This window comes from Macaca thibetana, chromosome 16 (assembly GCF_024542745.1).
Source record: "Macaca thibetana thibetana isolate TM-01 chromosome 16, ASM2454274v1, whole genome shotgun sequence".
Classification (NCBI taxonomy): Eukaryota; Metazoa; Chordata; class Mammalia; order Primates; family Cercopithecidae; genus Macaca; species Macaca thibetana.
In genome coordinates this window covers 2,030,502-2,052,969 of record NC_065593.1, presented here as the reverse complement: position 1 = coordinate 2,052,969, position 22,468 = coordinate 2,030,502, and the positions used below count along the sequence as shown (strand labels likewise).

At 42.4% G+C, this 22,468-nt stretch overlaps 1 protein-coding gene across 3 annotated transcripts in view; it reads right to left on the bottom strand.

The window, feature by feature from the left end:
• The window catches only part of SLC47A2 (solute carrier family 47 member 2), a 39,493-nt gene that overhangs the window by 4,535 nt on the left and 12,490 nt on the right, over positions 1–22,468 (bottom strand). The gene's annotated exons all lie outside the window — the stretch shown is intronic.

The window sequence follows — 22,468 nt, the reverse complement described above, 5'->3', positions numbered from 1 at the left end:
TCTGAACTACAGGCACAGCTCATCCTCAGTCAGGATTATTGGCCAATAGATACTTGGTTATTTTTATTTTATTCCCATGAGAGGTGCGGAGTATTTTGTGGTTTGTACATATTTGAACAAGAGGTAATGCACTGGCGTTAGGAGATGTATGCCTCTTGAACTTTGAAATATGGCATGTATATTTCTGGTTATTATATGTCATGGCGTGATCTTTTTTGGCTAAAGAAAGACTTCTCCCAAATTATGACTGATGTACCCTGGACCAGTGTTTCTCAAATGGGGATGGCAATTTCTGGGATGTTTTTGTTGTAACAACTGTGGGGGTGTGGTGGGGGGAAAGTATTACCGTATCTAGTGGGTAGAGACCAGGGATGCTGCTAAACCTCCTGCAATGCTCAGGGGACCCCCCCCCCCACCTCCCCCAAACAAAGAATTATCTGGTCTAAAGTGCCAGTAGTGCTGAGGTTGAGAAACTCTGATTTATAGCACTGGGAATTGAAGTGGCCATTTCAGTGGCAGGAAGGGCCAGTGGCTTTGCTAGCCTGAGGTTGTGGGCCTGTTTGGGAGAAACCATCAACCAGTGGACTAGGCGGGGATTTAAGAGGGAGTTTGATGAGATAAAACAGCCAAGGGAGTGGGGAGGTACTGATAAGGTCTCTACATATCCCAAGCCGACCAGAGGCTGTGCATACAGCATAGCAGAGACCAAGCCTCCCACATGTTCCCGGACAGTGGAGCCTGCCCACACAGGTGAAGAGACCAAGAGTACTCAGAAGAAAGTAAAAGCCAGGACTCACTTGAAAAAGCTGGAACTCTGAATGTGTCTCTAGCCCACACATGGATCTGTCAGCAGAGAATGGAAGCCTTGCTAGCTATCAGAGGTGTTGAGTACAATCTCTGACCAGTAATTGGCTTGAACACTAACCTCTGCAGACATTTTTAAGCCTAGAAAGATAGAACATTTTAAACTAGAGAGCTAGACTTAAAAATAAGAACAAGGGGAAAAAAACTGAGCAAGAAAGATCAGCAGCTGCATATTGTAGAGGAGACGGGAGTCACAGAATTAGTCTGTGCAAGTTACTTAACCAACACAATGACATTCCTTGGGTGTGAATCCCACATGCAGCATTCTCCAGGATAGGCCTGTGGTAGGCCACAAAACAAGTCTCAATAAACTAAAACAAATTTTTTTTAAGAGATGGAGTCTTGCTATGTTACCCTGGCTGGTCTTGAACTCCTAGGCTCAAGCAATGCTCTCATCTCAGGCTCCTGAGTACCTGGGACTACAGGCACATGCCATCGTGCCTAGCAAATTTTGAAAGACTGAATTCATACAAAGTATGTTCTCTGGCCACAACAGAATTAAATTGGAGATGCTGACCAGAAATAAAAGCCCAAATATTTGGAAATTAAATGCACTTCTAAACCATAAGTCAAAGAATAAATCACAAGAGAAATTTAAAAATATTTTGAACTTGAAAATTTTGAGGAACATCAAAATTTATTAGATGCAACTAAGGCAATGCTTAGAGGGAAATGTACAGCTTCAAATGCCTGTATCAGAAAAGGAGAAAGGTCTCAGATCAATGACCAATATTCTACCCTAAGAAGCTAGTAAAGAAGAACAAACTATACCTAAATAAAGTCAAAGGATAAGAATATAAAAGATTAGTGTGGGCCAGGCATGGTGGCTCACACCTGTAATCCCAGCACTTTGAGAGGCCAAGGCAGAAGGATTGCTTGAGGCCAGGAGTTAAGAGACCAACTTGGGCAATATAGCAATACCGTGTCTCTTTTTAAAAAAAAAAAAAAAAAATTAAAAGTTACAAAATAAATAGATAAAAGATTAGCATGAAATCATTGAAATAAACAGCAGAAGACTAAAAGATGCATCTATTTAAAAAACTACTTTTCAAGACAGTGTAAGATATAAATAGAAACAACAAAGTTAAGAAACAGCAGGGGATGAAGTTAAAGTTTTTATTAATTTTATCTGCTTGTTTTTGCAATCAGTATTTAGTTGTCATTAGTTTAAAAATAATGGATTATTAGCCGGGCACAGTGGCTCAGGTCTATAATCCCAGCACTTTGGGAGGCCAAAGCTGGTGGCTCACCTGAGGTCAGGAGTTCAAGACCAGCTTGGCCAACATGGTGAAACCCCGTCTCTACTAATAATACAAAAATTAGCCAGGTGTGGTGGCGAGCACCTGTAATCCCAACTACTCGGGAGGCTGAGGCAGGAGAATCGCTTGAACCCGTGAGGCTGAGGTTGCAGTGAGCCGAGATCACACCATTGCACTCCAGCCTGGGCTATGAGAGCGAGACCCTGTCTCAAATAAATAATATTGCAAGCCTCATGGTAACCTCAAAAACCTACAAAAGATACACAAAAAATAAAAAGTATACCACCAGAGAAAACCACCTTCACAAAAAGGAAGACAGGAAGGAAGGAAGGAAGAGAAGACCACCAAACCAGAAAATAAATAACAAAATGGCAGGACTAAGTCCTAACTTATCAATAATAACATTGAATGTAAATGAACTAAACTCTCTAGTTAAAAGACATAGAATGGCTCAGTGGATAAAAAACAAAACCCAATGATCTGTTGCCTACAAGAAGCACACTTCACCTACAAAGACACACATGGACTGAAAATAAAGAAATGGAAAAAGATACTGCATACAAATTGAAACCAGAAGTGATCAGGAGTAGCTTATACTTAGACAAAACAGATTTCAAGACAAAAACTATAAAAAGGGACAAGATCATTAGATAATGATAAAGGGGTCAATTCAGCAAGAGATTATAACATTTATGAATATATATGTACCCAACACTGGAGCACCCAGATATATAAAGCAGATATTATTAGAACTAAAGAGAGAGATATATTTCAATAGAATAATAGCTAAAGATTTCAACATCCCACTTGCAGCACTGGACAGATCATCCAGACAGAAAGTCAACAAAGAAACATTGGACCTAATCTGCCCTATAGACCACATAGACCTAATAGATATTTACAAAAGATTTCATTCAAGTGCTGCAGATACACATTCTTCTCCTCAGCATATGGATCATTCTCAAGGACAGACCACATTTGAGTCACAAAACAAGTCTTAAAAATTTCAGAAAAAATTGAAATCATATCAGGTATTTTCTCTGACCACAGTGAAATAAAACTAGAAATCAGTAACGAGGAACTTTGGAAACTATACAAAAACATGGAAATTAATATGTTCCTGAATGATCAGTGGGTCAATGAAGAAATTAAGGAAATTTTTAAAATTTCTTGAAACAAATCATAATGGAAACAACATATCAAAACCTATGTGATACAATGAAAGCAGTACTAAGAGAGTTTATAGGAATAAGCACCTACATCAAAAAGTGGAAAAACATCAAATAAATAACCTAATGATGCATCTTAAAGAACTAGAAAAGCAAGAGCAAACCAAACCCAAAATTAGCAGAAGAAAAGAAAGAATAAAGGTCAGAGCAGAAATAAGTTAAATTGAAACAAACAGATCAAAAAAATACAAAAGATCAATGAAATGAAAAGTTGTTGTTTTGAAAAAATAGGCAAACCTTTAGCCAAAGGAAAAGAAAAGATCAAAAATAAATAAAATCAGAAGGGAAAAAGGAAACATAACTAATACCAAGAAATGCAAAGGATCATTAAAGACTACTATGAGCAACTATATACTTATACATTGGAAAACCTAGAAGAAATGGATAAATTTCTAAACACATACAACCTACCAAAATGCTACCATGAACAAATCTGAAACCTGAACAGACCAATAACAAATAATGAGATTGAAGCTGTAATGATAAGTCTCCTATCGCTTCTCAGCCTTTTGGCTAAGATCAAGTGTAATAGTAAGTCTCCTAGCAAAAAAAAGCCCAGGACCCAATGACGTCACTGCTGAATTTTACTAAACATAGGACCAATACCAGTCCTATTCAAATACAGGAGGGAGGACTATTTCCAAACTCATTCTATAATGAGGCCAGTATTCATACCAAAACCAGACAAAAACACATCAAAAAAAGAAAACTACAGTATCCCTGATAAACATTGATATAAAAATCCTCAACAAAAATACTAGGCTACCAAATCCATCATGACCAAGTGGGATTTATCTCTGGGATATAAGGATGGTTCATCATATGCAAACCAATCAATATGACACATCATAACAAGAGAATGAAGGACAAAAACCATATGATCATTTCAATTGCTGAAAAGCATTTGATGAAATTCAACATCACTTCATGGTAAGAAACAAACAAACAAAAAACCCTCAAAAAAACTGGGTATAGGAGGAATATTAACACAATAAAAGCCTTATACAACAGACCCACAGCTAGTATCGTACCAAACGGGAAAATTGGAAACCTTTCCTCCTAAGATCTGGAACAGGACAAGGATACTCACTTTCACCACTATTATTCAAAATAGTACTGGAAGTCCTAGCTAGAGAAATAAAGTGCCTCCAGATTTAAAAGGAAATCCAATTATCCTTGCTTGCAGGTGATACCGTCTTTTTTTTTTTTTTTTTTTTTTTTTTAGAGATGGAGTCTCACTCTGTTGCCCAACCTGGAGGGTTCAGGCACTTCTCCTCTGTCTCAGCCTCCCAAGTAGCTGGGATCGCAGGCCTGCACCACAAAGCCCAGCTAATTTTTGTATCTTTTTAGTAGAAACGGGGTTTCACCATGTTGGCTGGGCTAATCTTGAACCCCTGACTTCAAATGATCTTCCCACCTCAGCCTCCCCAAAATGTTGGGATTACAGGCATGAGTCACTGTGCCCAGCTGGTGATATCACCTTTTAATTTATTTATTTTAAGAGACAGGGTCTCGCTATGTCATCCAGGCTGGAGTGCAGTGGTGCATTCACAGCTCACTGCAGCAGCCTTGACCTCTTGAGCTCAAGCAATCGTCCCACCTTAGCCTCTCAAGTAGTTAGGACTACAGGCATGCACCACCACACCTGGTCACTTTTTTTTTTTTTTTTTTTTTTTTTTTTTTTTTTTTTTTTTTGAGACGGAGTCTCACTTTGTCACCCAGGCTGGCGTGCAGTGGCCGGATCTCAGCTCACTGCAAGCTCCGCCTCCCGGGTTTACGCCATTCTCCTGCCTCAGCCTCCCGAGTAGCTGGGACTACAGGCGCCCGCCACCTCGCCCGGCTAGTTTTTTGTATTTTTAGTAGAGACGGGGTTTCACCATATTAGCCAGGATGGTCTCGATCTCCTGACCTCGTGATCCGCCCGTCTCTCGGCCTCCCAAAGTGCTGGGATTACAGGCTTGAGCCACCGCGCCCGGCCCACTTTTTTATTTTAGTAGAGATGTACCACCATTCCTGGCTAACTTAAAAATCTTTTTGGAGAGACAGGGTCTCACTATGTTGCCCAGGCTGGTCTCAAACTCCTGGCCTCAAGCAGTCCTCTTGCCTCAGCCTCCCAAAATGCTGGGATTACAGTTGTGAGCTACCATGTCTGGCCCAGATGATAGGATCTTATATTTGGAAAAACCTGAAGACCTCCACCAAACAACTATTAGAACTGGTAAGTCCAATAGTTACAGTATACCAAATCAACATACAAAAGTAAGTGGCATTTCTATATGCCAACAGTGAACGGTCTGAAAAATCAAGAAAGTATTCTCATTTACAATAGCTACAAGTAAAATACTGAGGAACAAACTTAACCAAAGAAATGAAAGATGGCCAGGCACAGTGGCGGCTTATGCCTGTAATCCTAGCACTTTGGGAGTCCAAGGTGAGTGGATCTCTTGAGGTTAGGAGTTCAAGACCAGCCTGGGCAATATGGCAAAACCCTGTCGCTACACAATACACAAAAATTAGCTGGGTGTGGTGGCGTGCATCCGTAGTCCCAGCTACTTGGGAGGCTGAAGTGAGAGGATCACCTGAGTCCAGGAGGTCAAGGCTGCAGTAAGCCGTGATCATGGCAGTGCACTCCAGCCTGAGTGACAGAGTGAGACCTTGTCTCAAAAAAAAAAAAGAAAAAGAAAGAAAAATGAATAATCCCTGCAATGAAAACTATGAAACATTGATGCAATAAATTGAAGAGAACATACAAAAAATGGATATTCTATGTTCATGGATTGGAATAATTAATATTGTTAAAATGTTCATACTACCCAAAGCATTCTACAGATTCAATGTAGTCCGTATTAAGATACCAGTGACATTCCTCACAGAAATAGAAAAAATAATCCTAAAATGTACATGGAACCACAAAAGACCTCAAATAGTTAAAGCCATCCTGAGCAAAAAGAACAAAACTGTCACACCTGTAATCCCAGCACTTTGGGAGGCCAAGGCGGGCGGATCACGAAGTCAGGAGATCGAGACCATCCTGGCTAACACGGTGAAACCCCGTCTCTACTAAAAAAAAAAAAAAAAAAAAGCCAGGCGCCTGGCGGCCTGTGGTGCCGGGTGCCTGTAGTCCCAGATACTGAGGAGGCTGAGGCAGGAGAATGGCATGAGCCTGGGAGGCAGAGCTTGCAGTGAGCCGAGATCACACCACTGCACTCCAGCCTGGGTGACAGAGCAAGACTCCATCTCAAAACAAAAAAAAATGGAAGAATCACATTACCTAACTTCAATTTATACTACAGAGCTGTAGTAACCAAAACAGCATAGTACTAGCATAAAAACAGACACATAGACTAATGGAATGAAATAGAAAACCCAGAAGTAAATCCATGCATCTACAGTGAACTCATTTTTGACAAAGGTGCCAAGAGCATACGTGGGGAAAGGACAGTCTCTTCAATAAATAGTGCCAGGAAAACTGGATATTCATATGTAGAAGAATGAAGCTAGACCCCTATCTCTCACCATATACAAAAATCAATTCAAAATGGACTAAAGACTTGAACTGAAGACCTCAAACCATGAAACTACTAGAAGAACAACTTTGGGAAAACTCTCCAGGAAATTGATCTGGGCAAAGATTTCTTGAATAATACCCTCAAAGCACAGGCAGCCAAGGCAAAAATGGACAAATGAGATCACATCAAGTTAGAAAGCTTCTGTACAGCAAAGGAAACAATCAACAAAGTGAAGAGACAGCCCACAGAATGGGAGAAGATATTTTTTCATACTATCAATCTGATGAGAGATTAATAGCCAGAATATATAAGGAGCTCAAACAACTCTATAGAAAAAAATCTCATCCAATTTAAAAATGGACAGAAATAGAAAAAATAATCCCAAAATGTATAAGATCTGAATAGACATTTCTCAAAAGAAGACATGCAAATGGCAAACAGATATGTGAAAATGTGCCCAACATCACTGATCATTAGAGAAATGCACATCAAAACTACAATGAGATATCATCTCACCCCGGTTAAAATGGCTTCTATTCAAAAGGCAAGCAATAATGGATGCTAAGGAGGACATGAAGAAGTGGGAACCCGTTGGTCAGGCGCGGTGGCTCACGCCTGTAATCCCAGCACTTTGGGAGGCCCAGGTGGGCGGATCACCTGAGGTCAGGAGTTGGAGACCAGCCTGACCAACATGGAGAAACCCCATCTCTACTAAAAAAAAATACAAAATTAGCCGGGCATGGTAGCGCATGCCTATAATCCCAGCTACTTGGGAAGGCTGAGGCAGGAGAATCGCTTGAACCTGGGAGGCGGAGGTTGCAGTGAGCCGAGATCGTGCCATGGTACTCCAGCCTGGGTGACAAGAGCGAAACTCCATCTCAAAAAAAAAAAGGGAACCCTTGTACATTGTTTGTGGGAATGTAAATTAGTACAGCCACTGTGGAGAACAGTATGGAAGTTGCTCACAAAACTAAGAACTACTACGTGATCCAGCAATCCTACTGCTAGGTAGATACTCAAAAGAAAGAAAATTAGTGTAGCGAAGAGATACCTGCACCCCTATGTTTATTGCACTATTCACAATAGCCAAGATTTGGAAGCAACCTAAGTATCCATGAACAGATGAATGAAGAAAATGTGGCACGTATATACAATGGAGTACTATTCAGCCATAGAAAGGAATGGGATCCTGTCATTTGCAACAACATGCAGGGACCTGGAGGAAATTATGTTAGGTGAAATAAGCCAGGCACAGAAAGCCAGACTTTGTACGTTCTCACTCATTTGTAGGAGACATAAATTAAAACAATTGAACTCATGGAGATAGTGAATAGAATGATGGTTACTGGAGGCTGGGATGGACAGTGGGAGAGGGAATGGGGATGGCTAATGGGTACAAATATATAGTTAGATAGAATGAATAAGATCTAGTATTTGACAGCACAACAGGGTAATTATAGGCAACAATAATTTATTATACATTTTAAAATAAAAGTATAATTGGATTGATTGTAGCATAAAGAAATGATTAATTCTTGAGGTAATGAAAACCCCATTTATCCTGATTATTAGGCATTGCATGCCTTATCAAAATATCTCATGTATCCCATAAATATATACATCTAATATGTACCTATTAAGATAAAGAAATAACCAGAGAAAATTAATAAAAACAAAAGTTAGTTCTTTCTTAAGATCCATAAAATTGGCCAGGCACAGTGGCTTACGCCTGTAATCCCAGCACTTTGAGAGGCCCAGGTGGGCAGATCATAAGGTCAGGAGTTTGAGACCAGCCTGGCCAACATGGTGAAACACCGTCTCTACCACAAATATAAAAATTAGCTGGGCATGGTGGCGGGCGCCTGTAGTCCCAGCTACTCGGGGCTGACGCAGGAGAATCACTTGAACCCAGGAGGCAGAGGTTGCAGTGAACTGAGATTGTGCCACTGCACTCTAGCCCAGGCAACAGAGCGAGACTCCATCTCAAAAAAAAAAAAAAAAAAAAAAAAAACAGAAAAAGAAAAGATCCGTAAAATTGACCCACACTTACCAAGGATCTGAGCTTGGTAAAATAAAACCAAAAAATAAAGAGCGTTAGACATAGATTACCAAAATCAGAAATGAAAATGAGAGCATCACTGCTGACCATAAAGAAGAAAATTAAAGGAAATATGAAGAGCAACTTCCTGCAAAAGAATTAGACAATTAGGGTCAAGCAAATAAATTCCTAGAAAGGCACAAATTACTAAAACTAACTTAACAAGAAATGGAAAATCTAAATAGACCTATACCAAGTAAATAGATTGAATTTATAATTTAAACTCTTCCGACAAAAGCCCAAGCCCACGTGACTTTACCGATGAATTGTATTCAATATTTAAATAAGAAATAATGCCAATTCTTCACAAACTCTTTTAGAAAGTACCAGAGGAGAGAATACTTCCAAACTTACTCTGTAAAGTCAATGTTACCCTTATACAAAAACCAGTTCAAGATAACAGGGAAAAAATAAAAATTACAAGTATTCCTCATGAACACAGACTCAGAATTTTTAACAAAATATTAGCAAATCAAATTTAGTAATATACAGAAAATATATACACCATGATCAAGAGAGGTTTATCTGGGCCGGGCGCGGCGGCTCAAGCCTCTAATCCCAGCAATTTGGGAGGCTGAGGCAGGCGGATCACGAAGTCAGGCGATTGAGACTGACCCGGCCAACATGGTGAAACCCCGCCTCTACTAAAAATACAAAAATTAGCCGGGCGTGGTGGTGCGCGCCTGTAATCCCAGCTACTCAGGAGGACGAGGCAGGAGAATTGCTTGAACCCGGGAGGCAGAGATTGCAGTGAGCCAAGATTGCGCCAGTGCACTCCAGCCTGGCGACAGAGTGAGACTCCATCTCAAAAAAAAAAAAAAAAAAAGAGGTTTATCCCAGAAATGCAAATGCAATGTATAACACCTGAAAATCAATTAATGCAAAACACCATATTAATAAAGAACAATTAATGCAAAACACCATATTAATAAAGAACAAAACTACGTGATTATTTCAATAGAAGCAGAAAAAGCATTCCACAAAATCTAGCACCCAATCATGAGATGTCTCAACAAACTAGGAATAGAAGGGATCTTTCTCAACCTGAAAAAGGGCATTTAGGAAAATCCTACAGATAACATTTAACACAGAAAGACTGAATACTTTGAATACTTTCCCCTTAATAGTGGAATCAAGGCACAGATGTATGCTCTTTACACTTCAATTCAACATTGTACTGGAGAGCTGGGCACAGTGGCTTACACCTGTAATCCCAGCACTTTGGGAGGCCGAGGAGGTCTGGAGTTGGAGGTCAGGAGTTCAAGACAACCCTGGGCAACATGATGAAACCCCGTCTCTACTAAAAAATAATAATAAATAAATAAATAAATAAAAATTAGCCAGGCACGGAAGTGCGTGCCTGTAGTTCCAGCTACTTGGGAGGCTGAGGCAGGAGACTCGCTTGAACTTGGGAGGCAGAGGTTGCAGTGAGCTGAGATCCCACCATTGCACTCCAGCCTGGGCGACAGAGCGAGACTCCGCCTCAGAACAAAACAAAACAACATTGTACTGGAGGTTTTCCCCAATTTGGAAAGCAAAGGTAAAACTGTCTATTCACAGATGACATGATCCTACATGTAGAAAATCTTAAGGAGCTCAGACACACAAAATATTAGAACAAGGTCACAGGATAAAGGATCAATAATCAAAAAATCAATTTTTTAAAATAAATATGAAATCAAGAAAACAATTTCATTCACAGTAGCATCCAAAGAATAAAATTCTTTGGGATAAATTTAACATAAGAAGTATAAGATTTGTCCGTTGAAGATTATGAAACATTGCTGAGATAAAGAAGTTCTTTTTCTTTTTTTTTTGAGATGGAGTCTTGCTGTGTCGCCCAGGCTGGAGTGCAGTGGCACAATCTCAGCTCACTGCAAGCTCCGCCTCCCAGGTTCACGCCACTCTCCTGCCTCAGCCTCCCGAGTAGCTGGGACTACAGGCGCTTGCCACCTCGCCTGGCTAGTTTTTTTGTATTTTTTTAGTAGAGACGGGGTTTCACCATGTTAGCCAGGATGGTCTCGATCACCTGACCTCGTGATCCGCCTGTCTCGGCCTCCCAAAGTACTGGGATTACAGGCTTGAGCCACCGCGCCCGGCCTGGAAGTTCTATTTTAAATAGAGACATTCTGTGCCAATGAATCCATTGGAGGCCTCAATATTGTTAAGATGACACTTCTCTCCAAATTGATCTATAGATTCAACACAATTCTTTTCAAAATCCTAGCATGCTTTTTAGTAGGAATTGATAAGGTGATTCTAAAATACATACAAAAAAGCAAAGGACCTAGAAGAGTCAAAGCAGTTTGGGGACAGAAAAGAACAGTTGGTATATCAATAGTACCTGATTACAAAACTCCCTATAAAGCTACAGTAATTAAGACTGTCACAATAGCATAGCATAGACATAAATGAATGGAACGGAATTGTGAATTCAGAAGTAAAACACTACATTTATGGTCAGTTGATTTTCAACTGTGTTTCCAAGAAAATTTACTGGAGAAATGAGTCTTTCATGTGCTAACAAATGGTGCCAGGACAATTGGATATCCATATGTAAAAACTGAATTTAAACCCTTACCTCATACACAAAAATGAACGAAAAATGGATCATAGGCTAGGTGCGGTGGCTCACACCTGTAATCCCAGCACTCTGGGAGGCCAAGGCGGGTGGATCATGAGGTCAGGAGTTTGAAACCAGCCTGGCCAACACGGTGAAACCCCATCTCTACTAAAAATACAAAAATTAGCCAGGCGAGGTGGCACACACCTGTAGTCCCAGCTACTCAGGAGGCTGAGGCAGAAGAATCGCTTGAACCCGGGAGGCAGAGGTTGCAGTGAGCCGAGATTGTGCCACTGCACTCCAGCCTGGGCAAAAGAATGAGACTCCATCTCAAAAAAAAAAAAAAAAAAAAAAAAAAAAAAAAAAAGGATCATAAACCTAAGTGTAAGAAAGACTTAAAACTTTTGAAAGAAAACAGAGGAGAAAATCTTTGTGACCTTAAGTTAGGCAGAGTTCTTATATATAAAATAGCAAAAGCATGAGCCATAAAAGAAATTAAGGAATTGGACTACATTAAAAGTGAAAACTTTTGCAGCTCAAAAGATACCATTAAGAAAATGATTCAGTTAGGCAGGGCGTGGTGGCTCACGCCTGTAATCCCAGCACTTTGGGAGGCCGAGATGGGCGGATCACGAGGTCAGGAGATTGAGACCATCCTGGCTAACACGGTGAAACCCCGTCTCTACTAAAAATACAAAAAATTAGCTGGGCGCAGGGCACAGTGGTGGGCGCCTGTAGTCCCAGCTACTCAGGAGGCTGAGGCAGGAGAATGGCGTGAACCCGGGAGGCGAAGCTTGCAGTGGTCGAGATCGTGCCACTGCACCCCAGCCTGGGCGACAGAGTGAGACTCCGTCTCAAAAAAAAAAAAAAAGAAAAAAGAAAATGATTCAGTTAGGAAGAAAAAGTTCAAGAGACCTATTGTACAACATGATAACTATTGTATACTTGAAAATTGCTAAGAGTATATTTTAAGTGTTCCCACCACAAGAAAATTAGAATTACGTAAGGTAATGTGTATGTTAATTAGCTTGATTTAGCCATTTCACAATGTCTAAACATAGTGAAATGTTTACTTATATACAAACATAGTGGCTGGGCGCATTGGCTCACGCCTGTAATCCCAGCACTTTGGGAGCCCAAGGTGGGAGAATGGCTTGAGCCCAGGAGTTCTGTAGTGAGCTAATGATGATGCCACTGCACTCCAGCCTGGGCAAGAGAGTGAGACCTGTCTTAAAACAAAACAAAAAAAAAAAAAAAAAAATGTATACCATAAATATATTTATCTGTGAATTTAAAAAATAAAATTTAATTTAAAAAGACAAGCCACAGCCTGGGTTTGCAAATCATAAAGCTTGATAAAGGACTTGTATCTAGAATATATAAAGAACTCTTATAACTAATAATAAATGTTGCCGGGCGCGGTGGCTCACACCTGTAATCCCTGCACTTTGGGAGGCCGAGGCAGGCGGATCACGAGGTCAGGAGATCGAGACCATCCTGGCTAACACGGTGAAACCCCGTCTCTACTAAAATACAAAAAATTAGCCGAGCACGGTGGCGGGCACCTGTAGTCCCAGCTACTCGGGAGGCTGAGGCAGGAGAATGGCGTGAACCCGGGAGGCGGAGCTTGCAGTGAGCCGAGATGGTGCCACTGCACTCCAGCCTGGGCGACAGAGTGAAGACTCTGCCTCAAAAAAAAAAAAATGTTATGGATTGAATTGTGCCTCCCACAAAAGATACTGAAATTCCTTTTTCTTTTTTTTTTTTTGAGATGGAGTTTCGCTCTTGTCACCCAGGCTGGTGTACAGTGATACGACCTTGGCTCACTGCAACCTCCACCTCCCGGGCTCAAGCAATTTTCCTGCCTCAGTCTCCTGAGTAGCTGGGATTACAGGTGTGTGCCATCATGCCTAGCTAATTTTTGTATTATTGGTAGAGATGGGTTTCACCACGTTGGCCAGGCTGGTCTTGAACTCCTGACCTCAGGTGATCTGCCCACCTCAGTCTCCCTAAGTGCTGGGATTACAGGTGTAAGCCACTGTGTCTGGCCAAAAGATGTTGAAATTCTAACTCTCAGTGCCTATGAATGTTATCTTATCTGGAAATAAAGCCTTTGCTGATGATCAAGTTAAGATGAAGTCATTAAGACCCTAATCCCATATGACTGGTGTCCTTATTAAAAGAGGGAATTTGGGCCTGGTATGGTGGCTCACACCTGTCATCCCAGCACTTTGGGAGGCCGAGGTGGGCAGATCATGAGGTCAGGAGATCAAGACCATCCTGGCCAACATGGTGAAACCGCGTCTCTACTAAAATACAAAAAAAAAAATTATCCAGGTGTACTGGTGTGCACCTGTCGTCCCAGCTACTTGAGAGACTGAGGCAGGAGAATTGCTTGAACCCGGGAGGTGGAGGTTGCAGTGAGGCCAGATCGCAGTACTGCACTCCAGCCTGGCAACACAGCAAGACTCCGTCTCAAAAAAAAAAAAAAAAAAAAAAAAGAGGGAATTTGGACAGAGACAGACATGGAAGGAACACGAAGAGACAGGGGAAAGATGACCATCTACAATCCAAAAAACCCCTGAGGCTGCCAGAGCTAGAAGAGAGGCCCAGAACAGATCCTCCCTTAGCGCCTTCAAAGGAAGTATAGGTATGACTCTGCTGACACCTTGATTTAGGATATCTGGTCTCCAGAACTGTAAGACAGTAAATTTCTGTTATGTAAGCCATCCAATTTTTGGTACTTTGTTATGGGAATGCTAGTGTCTTAGTCCATTTTGTGTTGCTGTAACATAATACCATAGACTGGGTAATTTATAATGAACAGAAATTTTTTTGGCTCATGGTTCTGGAGGCTGGGAAGTCCTAGCTCAAGGGACAACATCTGGTGAGCACCTTCTTGCTGTATCATCCCAAGGCCAGAAGGGTAAAAGAGCACACAAGAAAGAGGGGAAGGGGGCCAGACTCATCCTTTTGTCAGGAACCCACTCTTGAAATAATTAACCCACTCTTAAGATAATGACTAATCCATCTCTTAAAGGGCCCACCTTGACAGGGCACACTTTGGGAGACTGAGGCAGGAGGGTTTCTTGAGGCCAGCAGTTCAAGACCAGCCTGGGCAACATCATGAGACCTTGTCTCAAAAAAAAAAAAAAAAAAAAAAAAAGCGACCAAAAAAAGTTCTCTCTCTCAACACTGTTACATGAACATATGAACTTCGGGGGACACATTCAAACCAAAGCACTTAGCAAGCGAATACAACCAGCTACCAAATATTATATTTTCACATTTTTAAAATTTGTTTTCTTTTATTTATTTTGTATATTGAGACAGGGTCTTGCTCTGTCACCCAGCCCAGAGTGCAGTGGTGCAGTCATAGCTCATTGCAGCCTTGAACTTCTGGGCACAAGCCATCCTCCCACCTCAGCCTCCCTAGCAGCTGGGACTGCAGATATGCACCACTATGCCCAGCTTTTTTTTTTTTTTTTTTTAATGTTTTGTAGAGATGGTATCTTGCCATGTCATCAAGGCTGGTCTTAACCTTCTGGGCTCAAGCCAACCTCTTTATTTAGCCTCCCAAAGTGCTGGTTTTATAGACTTGAGTCATCACACCTGGCTTATTTACTTTTTAAATGGGCAAAAGACTGAAATAGAAATTTCACTGAAGGCTACATATGAATGAATAGTAAGCACACAAAAAAGGGCGCATCATTAGAGAAATGCACACTGAGACCACAGTGACATAATAGCATATACCTGCGGGGATGGCTGCAACAAGAAAGGAAAAGCCATCCCAGCAGCTTGTTTTGTAGATATTGACAAGCTGATTCTAAAGCTTATGTGGAAAGGGAAAAAAACTCAAAACACAACATTTACAAAGAAAAGCGATGTTGGAGGAGTGATACTATCCAATTTCAAGAATTACTATGAAGCTACAGTAATTAACACAGCATGGTAAAGTTGGCCACACTGTCTTGTCTGTTGCATTATAGTCAACCCTAACGTCTATTAAATGGCTATTGTGTTTCAGACACTTTCATACATGTTAGCTCAGTTACTTTTCCTATCAATACTTTTTTTTATTATGATTATTTTTTTGAGACAGATGCTCTGTCATCCAAGCTGGAGTACCGTTGGCACTATCTTGGCTCATTGCAACCTCCACCTCCCGGGTTCAAGCGATTCTCATGCCTCAGCCACTGGAGTAGCTGGGATTACAGGCACATGCCACCAAGCCCAGCTAATTTTTGTATTTTTTGTAGAGACAGGGTTTCACCATGTTGGCCAGGCTGGTCTCGAACTCCTGACCTCAAGTGATCCGCCTGCCTCGGTCTCCCAAAGTCCTGGGATTACAGGCATGAGCCACTGCACCCAGCCTTGTATCAATACTTTATGTCAGGGTTGATTTAAAGAAATCCTTTTAATTATGATAAAATACACATAAAATGTGCTGTCTTAGCTGTTTTTAAGTGTACAGCTCAGCAATGTTAAGTATACAGCCAGCCTTCCATACCCACACATTCTGCATCCATGGATTCAACCAGCCATGGATCAAAAATATTTGAAAAACAATAATACAATAATTTTAAAAAAACAGCATAGCAACTGTTTACATAGCTTTTACATTGTATTAGGTATTATAAGTAATCCAGAGATGATTTAAACTCATAGGAGGATGGGCATAGGTGATATGCAAATTCTGTGCTATTTTATATCAGGAACTTGAGCATCAGTGGATTTTGGTACCTTGTGGGGTCCTGGAACCAATTGCCCAAGGATACCTAGGAATGACTGTATTGGTGAAAGAATAGACAGAAAGATCAGTGGAATGGAAGAGAGAGCCCAGAAACAGACTCATACAAATATAGTCAACTGATTCTGACAAAGGAGCAAAGGCAACTGGAGAAAGCCTAGTTTTTTCAAGAAATGGTACTGGAACAACTAGACATCCACATACAAAATAATGAATTTAGATATCCTGTTTTACAAAAGTTAAAACCACAGACCTAAAAGCAACATGCAAAACTATAAAATTCCTACAAAATAATAGAAAGTTTAGGTGAATTTGGGTTACACAGTGACTCTTAAAAAATTTTTATTTTACTTTATTGTTAGAGGTGCAGGTCTCACTCTGTTGCCCAGGCTGGAGTGCAGTGGTACAATCATAGCTGACTATAACCTTTAACTCTTGGGCTCAAGCAATCCTCCTGCCTCAGCCTCCCAAGTAGTGAAGACTATAGATGTGCGCCAACCACCGCCCCCCGCCCCCCAGCTAATTTTTAAAAACTTTTGTAGAGATAAGGTCTCCCTATGTTGCTCAGGCTGGCCTTGAACTTCTGGCCTCAAGCAGTCCTCCACCCACAACCTCCCAAAGTGCTGAGATTACAGGCATGAGCCACCACCCAGCCTGACTTTTTAGATACAATACCAAAAGCATGATCATGAAAGAAAAAACTGTTAAGTTGAACTTCGTTAAAATTAAGAACTTCTGGCTGGGCACGTGGTGGCTCACACCTGTAATCCCAGCACTTTGGGAGGCCGAGACGGTGGATCACAAAGTCAGGAGATCGATACCATCCTGTCTAACATGGTGAAACCCCGTCTCTACTAAAAATACAAAAAAATTAGCCAGGCGTGGTGGTGGGCGCCTATAGTCCCAGCTACTCAGGAGGCTGAGGCAGGAGAATGGCGTGAACCTGGGAGGCGGAGCTTGCAGTGAGCTGAGATCCGGCCACTGCACTCCAGCCTGGGCAACAGAGCGAGACTCCATCTCAAAACAAACAAACAAAAAAGAACTACTGCTCTGCAAAAGATGATGGTAAGAGAATGAAAAGCCATGGGCTGGAAAATAATATCTGCAAAGCACATATCCAATAAAGAACTGATATCCAAAACATGCAAAAAAAAAAAAATCCCCTCAAATCTCAACAATAAGAAAACAACCCAATTTAAAAATGGGCAAAAGATCTAGGCAGACACCTCTTCAGAGAAGACCTATACAGTTGACAAATAAGCATATGAAAAGATGCTTAACATCTTACATCATTGGGGAATAGCACATGAAAACAGTGAGATTCGGCCAGGTGCAGTGGCTCATGCCTGTCATCCCAGCACTTTGGAAGGCCAAGGTGGGTGGATCACTTAAGCCCAGGAGTTTGAGAGCAGCCTGGCCAACATGGTAAAACCCCATCTCTACTAAAAGTACAAAAAAAAAATAGCCGAGTGTGGTGGCGCATGCCTGTAGTCCGAGCTACTTGAGAGGCTGAGGCACAAGAATTGCTTAAACCCGGGAGGCAGAGGGTGCAGTGAGCTAAGATCATACCACTGTACTCCAGCCTGGATGACAGAGCAAGACTCTGTCTTCAAAATGAAGAAACAAAAATACAGCTGCCACTATACCTATCAGAGTGACTAAAATCCCAACACTAACAACAGGAAATGCTAGTGAGGATGTGGAATGACAGGGATTCTCAAACAGCACTGGTGGGAATGCAAAATGGTACAGCTACTTTGGAAAGCAACTTGGCACTTTCTTAGAAAGCTTCCATAGTCTTACCATGCTATCTAACAATCATGTTCCCAGATACTTACTCAAATGAGTTGAAAACATGGCTACACAAAAACCTGCATGTGACTGTTTATAGTAGCTTTATTGATAAATTGCGAAAACTTGGAGCAAACTAAGATGTCTTTCAATCAGTGGGTGGATACACAAACCGTGGTACATCCCTACAATGGGGTATGATTCAGTGATAAAAAGAAATAAGCTATCAAGCCACAAAAGACATGGAGGAACCTTAAATGAGCATTGCTATGTGAAACAAGCCAGTCTGGAAAGGCCACATACTACATGATTCCAACTCAGTGACATTCTGGCAAAGGCCAAACTATAGAGACAGTTAAAAATAGTGGTTGCCGGGGGTTCCAGAAGGGGGTGGGGAGAGGCTAAGGGATGAACAGGTTGTGCACAGGGACTTGTTAGGGCAGTGAAACTGCTCTGTGTGATGCCGTGACAGTAGATATATGTCACACATTTGTCAAAACCCATAAGATGCACCCTAATACCAAGAATTGGCAAGGAAGTAAAGAAACTGAGGCCGGGCGCGGTGGCTCAAGCCTGTAATCCCAGCACTTTGGGAGGCCGAGACGGGTGGATCACGAGGTCAGGAGATCGAGACCATCCTGTCTAACACGGTGAAACCCCGTCTCTACTAAAAAATACAAAAAAACTAGCCAGGCGAGATGGCGGACGTCTGTAGTCCCAGCTACTCGGGAGGCTGAGGCAGGAGAATGGCGTGAACCCGGGAGGCGGAGCTTGCAGTGAGCTGAGATCCGGCTACTGCACTCCAGCCTGGGCAACAGAGCGAGACTCCGTCTCAAAAAAAAAAAAAAAAAAACAAAAAAAAAAAAAACTGAAATCTGGTAGGGATGTAAAATTATACAACCACTTTAGAAAACAGATCGACAGTTTCTCTCCTCTCCCCTCCCCTCCCCTCCCCTCCCCTCCCCTCTCCTTTTCTAACAGGGTCTTTCTCTTTCACCCAGGCTGGAGTGCAGTGGCATGATCACAGCTCATTGCAGCCTGGACCACCTGGACTCAAGTAAATCCTCCCACCTCAGCCTCCTGACTAGCTGGGACCACAGGTGTGCACTACCATGCCCAGCTAAGTTTTAAATTTTTTGTAGAGATGGGGTCTCCCTCTGTTGCCCAGGCTAGTCTCAAACTCCTTGGTTGAAGTGATCCTCCCATCTCAGCCTCCCCAAAGTGCTGGGATTAGCAGCACTGGTATGCTGGCATGAGCTACCACACCCAGCTTGGCCGGGCGCGGTGGCTCAAGCCTGTAATCCCAGCACTTTGGGAGGCCGAGACGGGCGGATCACAAGGTCAGGAGATCGAGACCATCCTGGCTAACACGGTGAAACCCCATCTCTACTAAAAATACAAAAACCTAGCCGGGCGAGGTGGCGGGCGTCTGTAGTCCCAGCTACTTGGGAGGCTGAGGCAGGAGAATGGCGTGAACCCGGGAGGTGGAGCTTGCAGTGAGCTGAGATCCGGCCACTGCACTCCAGGCTGGGCGACAAAGCGAGACTCCGTCTCAACAACAACAACAACAAAAAAAGCTAAAAATAAAATTATCATTTGACCCAATAGTCCAACTCCCAGGACTCTACTAAAAGAAATGGAAACAAATCCACACAAAGACTTCCACGTGAACATTCTAAACAGCATTATTGATGATAGCAAAAACGAGAAACAACGCAAATGTCCATCCGCTGATGAACTGAATGGATAAACACAGGCGGTATTTCCATACAATGGAACTACTCAGTTTAATAAAAGGAATGAAGCACTGACGCATGCCACAGCATTGATGAACCTCAAAAACAGTATGCTAACGAGAAGCAGCCAGACACAGGACTGTGGTCATATGACCCTAGTTACATGAAATTGTTCATCCAGACAGAAAGCAATGCAGTGGATTGCCCAGAGCAGGAGGTTGGAGCAGGGATTAACTACAAAACAGTCTCCAGGAAATTCTGGGGGCTGATGTAAAACTAGTTGGTGGTGATGGTTACATAACTCTAAATACATTTAAAATCACTGAGTTATATACTTATATATGAATTTTATCATATGTAAATTATAACTCACTCAAAGTTTACAAAATATATAAATAAGGCTCATGGAAAATGTAAATTAAGAAGAAACCGACTAGCCAGGAGGAAAAATGATGGGCTGCACATACACAGGCCCTCAGGCCCCAGTAACTGTTCTCTGTAACCCTGACTCGGAGTTTCTTGGTAGCCAAGTGACTAGAGAAGTACTGCCCCCTGGAAGGGGAGGCCTACTTAATTTCTTAAGAAATGCTGGGCCAGGTGCCATGGCTCATGCCTGCAATCCCAGCACTTTGGGAGGCCAAGGCAGGAGGACTGCTTGAGCCCAGGAGCTCAAGACCAGCCTGGACAACATGGCAAGATTCCATCTCTACAAAACTTTAAAAAGAAAATGAGCTGGGCATGGTAGTGCACACCTGTAGTCCCAGCTACTCAGGAGGCTGAGGTAGGAGGATTGTTTGGGCCCAGGAGGTGGAGGCTGCAGTAAGCTGAGATGGCACTGCTGCACTCCAGCCTGGGTGACAGAGCAAGACCTGTCTCAAAAAAAAAAAAAAAAAAGCAAAGCTATTCTTAGCTTTCAATTTCAAGAACGATTTCTCAGGTGTGGTCTCACCCAGACACTAGAGAAAAAGTATGAATAGTGTCTTTTAACAGTATCCAAGCCGGGCGAGATGGCTGACACCTGTAATCCCAGCACTTTGGGAAACCGAGGCGGGTGGGTCACCTGGAGCAAACTACTGAGGTCAGGAGTTTGAGACCAGCCTGGCCAACATGGTGAAACCCCGTCTCTACTAAAATACAAAAATTAGCCAGGTGTGGGGGTACAGGCCTGTAATCCCACCTACTCGGGAGGCTGAGGCATGAGAATAACTTGAACCCGGGAGGTGCAGGTTGCAGTGAACCAAGATCACACCACTGCACTGCACTCCAGTCTAGGAGACAGAATGAGACTCTGTCTCAAAAAAAAAAAAAAGTATCCTATGACAAAAGCAATAATGGGCTCCATAAACTAGTTTCGCTTAATGTTCCTTGATAAAGGCCACAAATATAATACCAGAACGCAGCTCAGAGAAGGCATTTCTGCCGAGGCTAAGAACATGTGACCCAAGCTTGTCGCTTTCCGAATGCCCAGCTGTATTCAAAAATAAATCCTACAATAGTTAGTGAACTGGATGGAGTGCACAGAGGCCTTTGGAAAAATCCTCCATAAATATGATTTATTTCAGTAGACTTGCAATGAGTTGGTAATTATTATGCGAGTGTTTTTTCCCCGGGTGGGGAAAGAGCTGGAGTGTGCCAGGGTTCCGTGTTGCTAATTAAGGGCATATCCCTCTGCAGAGCTATGGGAATGTATACAAGGGGTGTGTTCCTGAGGAATTCACAGAACTTGAGATGCGAAGTCGGAGAGCTGTGAGTTCCAATTCTGCTTATTAAGCAAGAGTTTGGTGTTTTGGGTTTTGTTGTTTTCTCTTGCTTTTAAAAAGTCATAGCTGGGTACCGTAGTTCATGCCTATAATCCCAGCACTTTGGGAGGCTGATACGGGAGGATGACTTGAGCCCAGGAGTTAGGGACCAGCCAGAGCTTGGAAGATAAACCCGGCAGCTCCCGAGGCCAGCCCTGCCTCCACTGTGCCAGTGTTCCTCTGGCCCAGGCTGGTGACTCAGGCCAGTGTTGGAAGGCCCACCAGGAGAGGACTCCACCTACCATAGTGTGACCCTGTCTCTACAAAAAATACAAACTTTAAAAATTAGCTGGCTATGGTGGCATGCACCCGTAGTCCCAGCTACTCAGGAGGCTGAGGCGAGAGGATCACTTGAGCCCAGGTGGTTGAGGCTGCAGTGAGCCATGATCGCACCACTGCACTCCAGCCTGGGCGACAAAGCGAGACCTTGTCTCAGAAAAAAAAAAAAAAAAAATCACATAATTCAAATCTATGTTAAATGACACCTGTCCTTTAGTGATCGAAGAAGCAGAAAGTCCAGGTCCTTCTGTGTTCTGGGTGGGCTCGTTCCCTTGTAGAAATGTCCCTCTGTGCTGGCAACAGGATATGGTTGCCATTCAGCTCCTGGCCAGCCTGGGGCATAGGTCAATGTCATGGTCCCTGCTCATGAGGAATCGGGAAGAAAAAGATTTGTGGCTTTACACTGCTGCAATGTTTCAGTTCTTTGCTAATCTGCATTCGCTTTTGAGCTGTGTAAATTACAGAAGAAGAGGGAAGTCGTCGTTTGAAATAAGAATGGAACTATTATCAGCAAATACTTTGGGCACGTACTATACAGTTAGCCCTTCACGTGTATTAACAAGGTCATCCTCACAGCCCTGCGAGGTC